The sequence below is a fragment of the Mirounga angustirostris genome, unplaced genomic scaffold (assembly GCF_029215605.1).
Source record: "Mirounga angustirostris isolate CCGP_5_RB_7025 unplaced genomic scaffold, mMirAng1.0.hap1 SCAF_10, whole genome shotgun sequence".
Taxonomy (NCBI): Eukaryota; Metazoa; Chordata; class Mammalia; order Carnivora; family Phocidae; genus Mirounga; species Mirounga angustirostris.
In genome coordinates, this window is record NW_026991718.1 from 48,420,572 (window position 1) to 48,434,429 (window position 13,858).

The following is a 13,858-nucleotide window of genomic DNA, read 5'->3' on the forward strand; positions in this document are numbered from 1 at the left end:
ATTCCCACCTTGTTAATGAGTAGGAGATGGCAGATACACAGCAAGTAAGGAAATGACATAAACCAGCTTGCACGCCGTGGGAAAGTTAAGAAAAAGACTGTCCAGTAGTTTTAGTTCTGGGACAGAGAAGGGGTTTCCAACTTAAAGATTTGTGTCCCTAGGGTCATGGGTCGTTTCTTTTTAATTTTTCATATTTTATTCCTGGTATTAATAGCTTAAGAAAGTAGAGTTTTCCCAATTACTGATTTATAATGTTTATAAACAGCACACAAAATGTTCCATTTCACAAACAGTTAACATTCACTGATCTCTTTAAATGCAATTTAAATCTTATTTTAAACTAAGTGCAATAATAATTTAATAAAGTATAGCTAATTACACACAAAATATGTATATCCTGAACTACAGGAAGGTGAGGAAGTGGTTTCCATAGCCATATTTGATTTTAATCAAGTACATATTTCCATAATGAACAAGAACTAACAAATACGTTAATAAAACACTACCCCAAATGCTTATTCTGCCATCAGCTCTTTAAGCAATTCCATTCCAACTACTACTAAAAGCATGTATTTTAGAAGCTTTAATCTGATCCAGGAGAATGAGTTCTACAACTTGACATATAGTATGTATCAGCCCCAAAGGTTTTAAGTCAAAAAAGCTTTCCAACACAAGCATTCACGTGAAATTTAGTTTCTCCAAAACATCACTCGCTATCTAAAGAAAAGAATAAAGCAAATTATCTTTTAAGACATAAACATTCTTACAAGACTATATTCCATTACTATCTTCTACTTAACAGAAACACAGACCAGTTCACTATCCTTATTTTTCAGTTTTTATTTAAATTCCAGTTAACATACAGTGTGATACTAGTTTCAGGTGTACAATATAGTGACTCAACAGTTCATTATCTTTAATCTGTTAGATTACTGTTGTCCAGAAACTTGAAAATAATGAAACATATTTCAGGTATCACAGGGTCAAAGTGACATTTAGATTTCACATTTTAAACAGCTATAGTATAGCTTACAATGGCACAAAGACACCTAATACAAGTACTACTTCATCATTTGGAGTCAAAAGTCAGAAGGAACTGTGTGGTTTGCAAGATAATTTAACTTTTGTGTGGTCATTGAAACCCAGTAAGTAATTCAAATATGATAATATCAAAGGCAATTAAAATCTCAAATATCACTCTAAAATTGAAGACATGAGAATTTTGTGTTTCTCCATCTTTCAATTACATGGACCTTACTGTAGAAAATATTCAGTTACTATCTATGGCTGCCCCACAAGATAATGCAGCTTCAGAAATTAGAAAAAGTGTCAAGATCCATAGTAGGCTTCATCAAATTCTTTTCCAGCCTGTTTCAATTCTTCATTCACAGTAATCACGAGTAACCTTAGCAAACTTCCCTGGATCCTTTCAAATCAAGAAGATGAAATCTTCAACTTGTAATTGATCTTGTCTTTCAATTGACATTGCCTTGTGCATCATTTCAGTGATGAACTCTATGACAAGGTCTTCAAGAATATCTGCTGGCTCTGTGTAAGTATTCTGATCATCCCCCGAACAAATATATTATATATTGCAATTGTTTAGAAAAAGTCTTTTCTGCACCTTGTCCATTTTCCTCATCAAAGATGGGGTTTCTTCCCCATCTTCTCAAGGTCATTTTTATTCTTCAAGTCTGTTCTTGATGTTCTGCCAAGGCTGTTCAGTCCTGGACTTAGTTGGATGGCTGTGGTGCCAGGTTTGGAACAGAACTGGATGCAGGGCCAAAGTCTCCCCAAGTCATTGCTCAGACACTGGAGCTTGTGTCATGACAAGAGTAGGAGAAGCCCATCCTAAGAGGTTATCTGTGTCACTACCTCCATGGTTAGATTTGGAATGGAGGGTGGGGGCAACATGATTGCTCATGGCATCCTCTGAGGATGGAGGGGGAATAGTGACTTTGCCTCCAAGTGGGTCTCGGAGTAAACTTAGACCCCCAGTCCCCTGTAGTCCTGGGCTAAGAAACCCATCATCTCTTGGTTGCAAGGTTCCTATTACTCAACTTGATGATCTGTCCTTCCTTGAAGCCCAGATCCAACTTGGGATGAGTGTCCAGTTCTTGAGATTCATTGGACATCTTAGATACTTGCTTTACCCACTTGAAGTAATTTTGCAGAAGGATATAAAGTCAAAGGCATCACCTGATCTATGAAGTAAATGTCAGTGAAAGCACTATGCCCAGTGTCATCCTGGAACCAGATTACACAGTAGAAGCTGGAATCTGTCACTATCTCCTCAACAATGATAGGATATTGTTTCTACTGGTGCTCATACAGAGAGCTCCTGTGATATTTTATACTCGAGTTGATAGGCAACCTTCCCCTTTGAAGTTATTTGGAGGTGACCAGTCTAAGTAGGCTGTCCTGAAGTCCAGCCTGTAGCTGCTGTTGGAAGCACTGGGCAGAATCTGGTAGGTGTTGACATCCAGCTTCATACAGAGTTCAAGGCTTGTATTTTGACTGTGCTATCTTGGCCCTACTCTCCATGCCTACTAAGTCTCTTGTAATCTCTAGGTTCTTTCTTGCTTTCTTTTTCCTTATAATTTATTTGTTGAAGGAACCACTTCTCAGAGTCTGGATTTAAAATATATCCTCATGGTGTTAATAGGTTCCTCTGCCTTCCACATTTCCTATACATTTTTAGATTTATAGCTGTGATTCTCAAAGTGTGGTCCCCTGACCACCAGCATCAGCACCACCTGGATTTGTAAGATATGTTAATTCCTACCTCACGAGAGGGGCTGGCCACCTCAGAGGGGCAGGCCATCAAGGTCACCATCTTGGTGAGGCTTAGCATCCCATTTTTGAAGTCATCCACTGAAGAATAAAGATCAAAACAACTGGGGTAGGGAGGGATAAAATATTGGGTAAGGTAGTGGTTGGCCTCTTGATGGGATGGTATGAAAGTATTTCTAGGTTTTAATCAATGAAAAATTTAAAAATTTTTGCATCATGTCAGAACAAATGGAATGCTGGATTTATGGTTAAAAAGTTAACTTAGTTGATTTAATTTACTTTGAAAACTATATGCCTACTAAGGGTCCAAGTTTCCCTGCCTTTCTTGGAGAAGTGTGGGGACAAGTGTTCTCTCTCCCTCAATGCTTAGGCTATCAAATCTTGGCACTTTCTAGATGACAAGGTAGCTTAGAAATGGCTGACCCTCTCCTGGAGTTTTAGGTCGCGTATATACTTGGCAGCCGAGGGCACCTGGTTTAGATGATCCTTGGCTGGACCTTTCACCTACAGCAATGGCTTGTCAAATGTCCATAGAGAGTTGAAAGCCAGGCCTGTTTTCCCTTCTGATCTTGGTGGAAAGCGTCAGCCCATGACTGGCCGTTCTAGAAGACAATCAGAACCTATGCAAACAATTGAGCAAGGACCAATAGGTGAAACTGAACTTTTGTGAACTCATGGAGTAAACACAACTTGCTTACCAAATTGTGAAATCAAACTTTGTTTTCCAAAGTCTCAGATCTCAGTGGACAAAATGGAAGATAAATTACGTGAGACCACGTAATACTTACGTTGATACTCCTTTGTGAAGAGAAAAAAAAAAGCAAAGGATAGGCTGTATGCATTTGTTAACACTCTTAGAAATGAACGCTGGGGTGCCTGGGTGGCTCAGTTGTTAAGCGTCTGCCTTTGGCTCGGATCATGATCCCAGGGTCCTGGGATCAAGCCCCACATCGTGTTCCCTGCTCAGCGGGAGGCCTGCTTCTCCTTCTCCCACTCCCCCTGCTTGTGTTCCTGCTCTTGCTATCTCTCTCTCTGTCAAATAAATAAATAAAATCTTTAAAAAAAATGTTAAAAAAAATGAACGCTAAAAGAGAGTGGATTTTACTGTATATAAACTTTTAAAAGGGGATTTAAAAAGAGTACTTAGATGAACACAATGACAAAACAAGTAGTTGACCTCAACTTCTTAGAGTTTTCCTACATATTTACACAATGATATAGGAAATTGATTTTTCAGTGGGGGAAAAGAATCCTGTTTTGTACAGTAGGTAGTTGGGCTCCTGTTTTAAATGAAAATATGTTGTCTGAAAAAGAAATCTCCCCATTGATGCTAGGTTAGTGGGGGTCAGAGTGAGGAAGGGTACAGAGACTGGAACTTATCCATTCTGCTCTTGATGGACATTTAGGTTGCTTCCAAATTTGAGGACCTATAAACCAGGCTGTATAAATATCCTTGTTCACGTGCCCTGGTACACATGTGCAAAAGTGGAATTGCTTGGTCGTTTGGTATGTGTATTTTCATCCTTATTAAATATTGCCGCATGTTTTTGCAGAGTGGCCATACTGGTTTACCCCCCAGCACCAGAATGGGTCCCCTTGCCTGGATTCAAGTGTTCTCCCATAGAGAATGGGGGGAAATAAGTCTTGGAAAGAATGAGGAAGCTGGGCAGGGAAAGGCCTTGGGTGCCAATCCAAGGAGCTCAGACTTTATTTGACTGCCCTGGAAAGCCTCTGGTGATTTGGGGGCAGGGAACAAAATGCAAAAACGAGGTTTAGGAGAGTGAGCCTTTAACGCTCTCAATTGGTTTGTGTTGTGGGGAGAATGGGGATGATCATGGGTTTGGCTTAGGCCAGCAGCAGGATTCAAGTTCACAAGAGAGAGATTTGTGGGGAGAAGGTGCACAGGGGGATGCTGAGCAGATGGTGTAGGGCAGAGACCCAGAGCGCTCAGCTCTACCAACGCTAGTCCTTAAATAATCCTGTTAGTCTATCGCACACTGCTTGTGGGTGTGTGAAGTACTGTAGTCCTCCTGGAGAACCCTGTGGTGGGATTCAGCAAAGATGAAGATGCACGTGCCTAAAGATCCAAATGTCCCCAAATATACCAAAACAAAACAAACAGGCAAACAAAACCACCCCCAAAAGAGGAACTTCAAGAAGGAAAAAACTGTCAACAATGTCAAATATACCAGAGAGGTCTCTCAAGAAAAGCCCTAAAAAGCATGCACAGACTTGGGCTATTAGGCGTCTGATGATGAGCTTTGCCAGAGAAATGTTTGTAACACAGTGGGAGCAAAAATCCAAGCACAGGGGCGTCTGGGTGGCTCAGTCGTTAAGCGTCTGCCTTCGGCTCAGGTCATGATCCCAGGGTCCTGGGATTGAGCCCCACATTGAGCCCCACATCGGGCTCCCCACTCTGCTGGAAGCCTGCTTCTCCTTCTCCCACTCCCCCTGCTTGTGTTCCCTCTCTCGCTGTATCTCTCTCTGTCAAATAAATAAATAAAATCTTAAAAAAAAAAAAAAAAAATCCAAGCACAGTGGTTTGAGGGGAGAGCGAGTGGTAGCAAAAGGTAACCATGTGTGTAACATGCTGTCAGGATGGTTGGCTGAGCACAGACTCAGCCCACAGAAACATTTAGGATGTGATAAAAGTAGCATTTTAAACTATTGGATAAAGGATACATAATTTGACAAATGGTGATGTAGCACGGGGTGGGGAGGGGTTTTAATAAAGTTAAATCTTTATCTTACACCATATACTAAATTCAAGTCAGATAACTTCTAGAACTAGATGAAAATATAGGTGTACATAAACTTGGGGATGGTTAAAGTGCTTCTGAGATTGGCAACAAAACTAGAAACCTTAACGGAAAAATATGGATAAATTTGACTTCATTAAAACACACACACATGCACTAAGCCCTTTGGGAAGGAAAAAAATTCCATTAAAATTGAATAACAAATGACAAACATAGAAAAATATTTACAATATATGAAAATTCTTACACATAAATAAGAAAAGAGAAACACACCAATATAAACATAAATACAAATAGCAATTCACAAATAATCCAGTGGTTCAATACCAGCTGAAAAAATTCAATCTTAATAAGAATCAAAAACTCTAGTTTCAAGAGGAACTGAACTCTTACATTTACTTCTCTTTCCTCCCTAAGTTCAACTGAAACTACATTTTTTAATGAAAGAAAGGAAAGAAAAGGGGAAAATTCCAAAGCAATGTTGGAAAACAAGTATGGTAGTTCTCCCTTACCTAGATACATTCCTAGACCGCCATGGATGCCTGAAACCACAGATGTACCGAACTCCATATAGACTATGTTTTTTCCTATACATGCATACATATGTTAATTTATAAATTAGGCACAATAAGAGATTAACAACAAGTAATAAAATAGAACAATTATAACGATATACTGTAATAAAAGTTATGTGAATGTGCTCTCTCTCTCTCTCTCTCTCTCTCAAAATAGCTTATTGTATGGTACTCACTGTTCTGGTAACGCTGTGAGATGAGAAAATGCCCACATGATGAGATGAAGTGAGGAGAATGATGTAGGCGCTGAGACATATATAGCCTTAGGCTCCTGCTGACCTGCTAATGAAGGAGGAGCACCTGCTTCTGGACCACAGTTGACTGCAGGTAACTGAAACCATAGAAGGTGAACCTGTGGGGAAGGGGGGACTGCTGTATGGTAGATTCTTTGGGATCTGACATCGAGCTCTTATCCCTTTGGCAGCAAAGTCCTCCAGCCTCACTCCACTCACGTGGTTCAGGTGGGACGGCCACGTTCCTGCAGAGCCAGCTTCCTAGCTGAGGCTGAATGGCTCAGGCTGGGGCACAGTGAGGGGAAGGGATGCCTCTCACCCCACCACCCGCCCTCAGCTTGGGTTCTATTTTATGGAACAGACACATCATCATCGATTGGAAAACCAAATGTAGCTTTACCATTGGTCAAGACTTAGAAACCTTGTGGTACATTCTTGGATAGGCTCTCTTAAGCTCTGTTGCACCCTCCTAAAGGGAGAGATTGGAAAGCCTCAAATCTTATTTCTCAGTGTCCCTTGCTGCTAGAGTTCTGGACGTAAACTGAACTTGCATCACACTTGCAGAGGAACCTGCCTCCTCACATGGAGAGAAGAGGGATCACCTGAGAATTAGGTAGAGTGGGAAAGCCCTGAGGCCCCAAGACACCAGGCATTGTGGCGGTCGGTGGCAGTGGGGGCACGTCAGGCCGTGTGCCCCAGCCTCCACCCTGCTTTGCTCACACACAACAAATGAACGACTGTTCTTCTACAGCAAGGCAGAAAGGTTCTCAAAGTAAATAAGAATGCTTGGAATTATGTTTTTTGTTTTAAGCCAAAAAAAAAAAGTAAATAAGAATGTGCACTGGTTGACAGCAAAGGTGTTATTAGAGCTGGACAGAGAACAGGCAAGCACTCCAGTGAACCCCCAGTGGACACAGGACACAAGCAGGAAAGCACTTTACTGCCAGAGCAGTCCCCTCCCTATTTCCTTTATCAGGAAGGATCCTCAGCCTGCAGACCTGTTCCCTTTGGGCAGCCTGTCCCCTCATCAACCCAGGGTGAACCTCACCCTCTAATTCCCACATGAAGTGAAAAACAAAAACAAAAACCAAAAGCTAAAATATCTGAACTAAATATCCAAATGATTAAAACAAAATCTGGGTGGGTCGAAACCAAAGGGTCTCCCTGGAATGCTTGGCAGTTGATGGCCCAACGGGTCTTCCCACCTGTGCTGTGATCCACTCTGAAGCCAATCTTTCCATTCTTGTACCAAGTCCCATTCCACATTCCTTGGAGCTCAGACCCATTTGCTGATAATTATGTCTCTCCCTAGAATGGCCCAGTCCTTTTCCTCCCCAAAACCGCCCTGTACCAGGGAAACTGCCCCCCAGTTTCTGGGGTACACTGAATTCTTCCACCACTTAGGTCTTTGTTTTTATGACTCCTTCCATCCTGCCTGCTGTTCCAAATTCCACCCCTATGCCCTTTCCCTTCACGTCCTACTGAAGGTCATTTTCTCCATGAAGTATCTCTATTTCTTCCTTTTCTTTCTTTCTTTCTTTCTCTCTTTCTTCTCTCTCTTTCTTTCTTTCTCTCTTTCTTTCTTTCTTCTCTCTCTCTCTTTCTTTCTCTCTTTCTTTCTTCTCTCTCTCTTTCTTTCTTCTCTCTCTCTCTTTCTTCTCTCTCTCTCTTTCTTCTCTCTCTCTCTTTCTTTCTCTCTTTCTTTCTTCTCTCTCTCTCTTTCTTTCTCTCTTTCTTTCTCTCTTTCTTTCTTTCTTCTCTCTCTTCTTTCTTTCTTCTCTCTCTTTCTTTCTTTCTCTCTTTCTCTCTCTCTTTCTCTTTCTCTCTCTTTCTCTCTTTCTTTCTCTCTTTCTTTCTTTCTTTCTTTCTTTCTTTCTCTCTCTCTCTCTCTCTTTCTTTCTTTCTTTCTTTCTTTCTTTCTTTCTTTCTTTCTTTCTTTCTTTCTTTCTTTCTTTTTCTTCTTTCCTTCCTTCCCCTCCCTTCCTCTCTCTTTTTCTGAGAGAGTGCGCATGTACGAACACAAGGGGGCAGTGCAGCGGGAGAGGGAGAGAGAATCTTAAGCAGGCTCCATGCCCAGTGCAGAGCCTGATGTGCAGGGCCTCCGCAGACTGAGTCTCACGACCCTGAGATCATGACCGGAGCAGAAATCAGGAGTTGGACGGTCAACTGATTCCACACCCAGCTGCCCCTCCATGAAGTATTTCTTTAACACACAGGGCCTAAGCTGTGGCCCAAGACTTTGAAGGTAAGCAATGACCATTTGTGAAATGAGTAAGTCCTCTAAACACATATGGTTTCTCTTTTACTGAACCCCTCCCTGCCTTTGTGCTGTTTTATGGGGCCTTGCACTCTTCTGCTTGTGTATTTATCTAATTCCTTGCTGGAAACTCCCTGAGGCTGGAGACTGTGTCTTCTGAGCCAGGCTATCCCCATCTGCCCCAGACAAGGGGTTTCCTAGGTTGCAGTTCTTTCAGAGCTAAAACTGGGCTAGTGTCAGGCAAACCAAGGTGAGTCGGTTATCCTAGTCTTGCTAGTCTTTGATTCCATGGATTATGGAAAGAAAGTAGGATGTAGGGTTAAAGTTATGGCTCAGCCATGGCCTCCAAAACACACTTTTCCACATGTCTGCTGCATGTGTGGCTTTTCCACTGGGGGAAACCCCAGTGAGCTAGGAACAGAGTCAGGACTTTATACAGAAGATAAGTTTCCTATCTGAAAGAAAAGGTAAACCCTGAAATATGGGCCTGAAAACACTCAGTAAATCTACAATAGGACGTGTGTAAGAAAAGGGGTGGAGTTCATTTTTTAATGGAGCTTCCAACCCCTGTTCTTCCTCCTACATCTATGAGTCCATGGGCTAGTATTACACTCTCTGAGTCTCAGTTTCCATATCTGCAAGGTTTCATCTGGGGATGAAAATCCTTGCCTGGCAGGACTGTTGAGAGTTAAATAAGAGAAGCTACGTGTGTCACTGAGCCCAATGCTTGGTGTCCAGAGATGCCTAGACTAGCAGAGATTTCAGCATCCCTCCTCCTCTGTGTACCCACAACCCAAACCGTGTGCCCATCCCCCAGCACTTTGTGCCCACACCCAACACTGTGCTCACACCCCAACCTTGTATACCCACACCCCAACCCTGTGTGCCCACACCCAACACTGTGTCTGCCCCCCAACATTGTGTGCCTGCATCCCCTACACTGTGTGCCCATACCCAACACTGTGTGCTCATACCCCAACCCTGTGTGTCCACACCCCAACTGTGTGTGCCCACACCCAACACTGTGTCTGCCCCCCAACATTGTGTGCCTGCACCCTCTACACTGTGTGCCCACACCCAACACTGTGTGTCCCTTCCCCACTAGCACTTCTTTTCCCCTCACTTCCCACTCACTGTCTCTGCCTTCTCCCTGCCCTCTTCCCACTGATAGTTATCTTTCCTACTTACAAAGCAGTTAAAATGAGGGCAAAAATCAGCACAAAACTTAGAAAAATCACAAAGTACACAACGTTTTTCTTGTAGGGTTTGATTTGTTCAAATGCCTTCTTCATTTCTCTTGTCTATATCCTTCTCCGAAGAGTCAGGAATTGGGCCTTGCAGAGCTGGAGGGGCTGTGGGATGTGGAACGTGCTCCTTAATCTCAGGCCTCTGAAGAGAAGAGGCAAAGCAAAGAAGACATCTTTCCCAGGGATTGTCTCTTAAAGGAGCTGATTCTCTGGGGCAGGGGGAATGCCTCAGCTGGCTCCCGCAAGCTAAACCCACAAGTAATAAACCTCCCTAGGACATGCTGATTAGATAAACCAGTAAGAATTGCGGACAACACAGACATTAGATTTAAAAACTTAAAACAAATGTTACTTTTACAGTGTCTGTGACTAGACAAAGACTTTTTGGTTCTAAAATAGTTGGTTGGTGAGGTAATAGAGGAGGGGCTATGTTAATAGCAGAGGTAGAAAAAAAGGAGAGGTGGGTGGGTTCCAACTGCAAGGCCCACCCTAAAGGATTGGATTCAAGGGCGCTGGAGCGACAGGCTACTGCACGGGGTGAGTAGAGTGGATTTTAAATATATGGAGTTAACAGCTTGGTTGTAGGTTCAGGTTTGGGGATCTGAATGAATGAACCCAATAGTGTAGGCAAGAATCTCCAGCCCACAGAGGGTCAGGTGAGAATTGTGTTGCTTTTTGCTAAAGGCCTGTGCAAGATTTAGAGAGCAAAGATAAGGGACAATCTATTGTCTAAATTAATTTTTAACTATTTCAACATAGTGAAGGACAAGTAAGATAATGATCAGGTTGTCCTATTGGTGGTGTTGCTGTTCTGCATTCCCCTGCCCCCACCTTTGGAGAGGGGAGTATCTGTGCATACGTGCATCTGTGCAATGTCAGACATGCACTGAGGGGCTGAGATCTAGATCTAGTTGTATTCTCTGCATGGAGTTCTAACTTCTTAAATCCAGGTTCTTCAGCCATGGAAGTCACGGGGGTTGGTCCTGTGCTTACTTCAGGCTTCTTTCAGTTCGATAAGGGTTATTTCCAGCATCTTCTTGGAGGCTCCTATGAGTCCAGGAAACATGAGACTTATATAAAAATCCCCACTTTAATGAAGCTTTCCCACCTGAAGGAGGTGACCTTTACCAAGGACCAGCTTTATGGGCTCTAGGGAATGGGAGGGAGGTGATGCATGAGAAGCCAGGGAGATAGTCCTCATCTCTCTTCCTAGATGTAACAGACCGTAGTTCTTGCAAATCAGGACTTCTGGGGATCAGTTGGCTATCCAAGAAAGGGTCACCCAGCCCTTGATGAAATTCTAACTTAGAAATCCGGAGCCCTTAGCTCTGTGGACTTCTGTCCCCAAGAAAGAGTTTTTTTACTTTCCTGCAATTTGGGACTGAGCTGTGAGCTCATGTGCTTAGGAATGTTCTCAGGAGTACCCTAAAAACCCACCAACTATGCTGTTTCTCCCTCTCCCCTCCCTAGCTTATTTTGGGTTGCCCAGTCTGAGGAGAGCCATCTTTCCCCATCCATTGAAGGTGCTCAGTAACTGGCTTGTTGCTCGACTGAATGCCTGCCCACTCTCCCTTTGGTTCAGTTCATCTTCTCAGAGAGGCAGTAATCAAGCACTTAGACTTACTGATGGAGATGCTCAAATAGCTTCTCTTTTACCCCCTGCTCCGTGACCATCGACGGAGGCCAGGCCAACAAAGGAGATACTTCAGCACAAGTGATGCGGTCACATGAAATAGATAGCAGAGTGTGTTCTCCGACGTTACCGTCCACAAAGCAGAACCAGCTGGCCTTGGGTTTCCTTTTCATAACCTTCATCTGTAGAAAATTTTGCATCTTGAGCTACTTGAGATCTACTTCCCTATCTAAAGAGCTGGGCTCTGTGCTGCTTCAGCTAATTTATTCTCTCAGAAGTACATAATTTGGATCATTTTATATAATCTTGAAGACAGGAGCCCTTTAAGATTCCTTACTCAAAAATGGATTCAGCTTGGTTTGAAGCCTAATGGGGCACTGCAGCGTTCATTCCTGCTATCTTAGGGCATGAGCTGGGTCTGATTGCACCCTCTTCTTGCGTCTTAGCCTGCTTCCCCTTAATTCAGAACAAGAGCAGCTCTAACAGAGAAACAGAACATGATCATCCACACCTGCTTCATTTCTATGCCTTTTACCCTAAACCTGGGCAAACTGCAATATCATTTTATATCAGAATTCCTTGAACACAGGCTCTTTTTTCTTTTTTTAAAGATTTATTTATTTATTTATTTGAGAGAGAGAGTTCATGAGCAGGGGGAGGCGCAGAGGGAAACGGGAAGCAGACTCCCTGCTGAGCGGGGAGCCCAACGCAGGGTTTGATCCCAGGCCCCTGAGATCATGACCTGAGCCAAAACCAAGAGTCAGATGCTTAACCAACTGAGCCACCCAGGTGCCGCCCCCCCGCCCCACGCCCGCCTTTTAAAGTGTATTTCATGAACTCAGTGATCTAGCTAAGGAATTTTCTGGGATGAGTTTCCAACGCACTGCCTGGCTGCTTCTAGCTACCTAGCCAGTTTTTACCATGGTACACATGTGCACTAGTAATATCATCAGCGACACTGTCCCCATGCACTGAATCATATAACCCTATGGCTTACTGTGTACGTGCAAGGTACTTTGCTGGGCTTTGGTGGCAGTATGGGGATAAATGGCACATGGGCCCTGCCCTCAGAGAGCTTACAATCTAGTGGGAGGTGCAAGATATATGCATGTTAAGTAATGGTTGAAGATATAGTATTGTGTAAGTGTTCCATTAAATAAGCGTGAATCGTGGGGTAAAATCAGAAAGCAGCCTGATTTTTTTACCTGTGATTGCTCTTTTAAATTTATTCTGTGTGGCTGAATCTTGCTCTGCCCCTGGATGAAATTTAGACAAGTCACACGATTGTTCTGGTCACTGTTGGTCTCAGGCTCATCTCAGAAATGATAATGTTAATCCCAATGATAATCCAAACCTCAATCTCAATTTAAAATTGGGGCCTCTTCCCATCCCAACCTGGTGTTGCTGAAGAAGAGAGGCCTATGGTGGTTGGTGGTCTGGATGGAAAGTCCTGCCTTCTACTCTTCTTTACTTATTTAGCTCCCAGGGGTCTGCGAACGCTTCAGGGTTGTTGCCTGGGGAGGGAGAAGAGGTGGGAGGAGTAGAAAAATTCTCTCTACACATCTGGTCTCCAGCCTCACCAGGGTCCTCAGTGGGGACATGGCAATTCTTTTACACATCCCTGGGCTGACCCCTTGAAGGTCAACCTTTCCACTACCCTCAAAATCCACCCCAAAGGCACACACTCCCACCCCTCACCTCTTTCCTCATGGAGAAAGTCTGTGTGGTCAGGTGGGAATTTTCTCTGCTTCTGCCCCTGCCCATCATCTCTTTCCTTCCTTTTTCTTCCCTGTCTTGGATGAAGTTGCTTGTCCTCCTTCCTTGGTCCTGCTTCAGCCTTTCACCTCTGCTCCTTATCAGGAATCCCCCAGAAGCCAGTCAGCACAGTAGGTTCACCTGGCATGGAGAATGCCAAGGTTTGGAGACCAAGGGTCCTTTTTTAGGGCTTATTCCTTGTTGTGTCTCATACATTATAGCTCTTTGTAATCAGTCTCTACATCTAACATAACTCCAATCAAAGTAAAAAAATGACTATTTAAAAAAAGTGTTTACAATGATATACTATCTTATTTAAAATTAAATTTAAATTATTTACTTTTTTGTGGTAAAATAAATATAACAAAATTTACCATTTTAACTATTTTTGAGAGTACAAATTTAATAGCATTAAATACATTCACACTACTGTACAACCATCACCACCATCCGTATCCAGAACTTTTTCATCTTCCCCAACTGAAACTCTGTATCCATTAAACAGTGACTCCCCATTGCCCCTTCCTCCAGCCCCAGATCCACTATTCTGTCTTCTGTCTCTATGAATTTGGCTATTCTAGGTACTTCATATAAGTGGAATCATAC

General features: G+C 43.0%; 1 pseudogene; it reads right to left on the minus strand.

Annotated features, from left to right (window-relative positions):
• Positions 1-1,721: 1,721 nt before the first annotated feature.
• Positions 1,722-11,538, minus strand: LOC123850762 (adaptin ear-binding coat-associated protein 1-like; annotated as a pseudogene).
• Between the last annotated feature and the right edge of the window lie 2,320 nt (positions 11,539-13,858).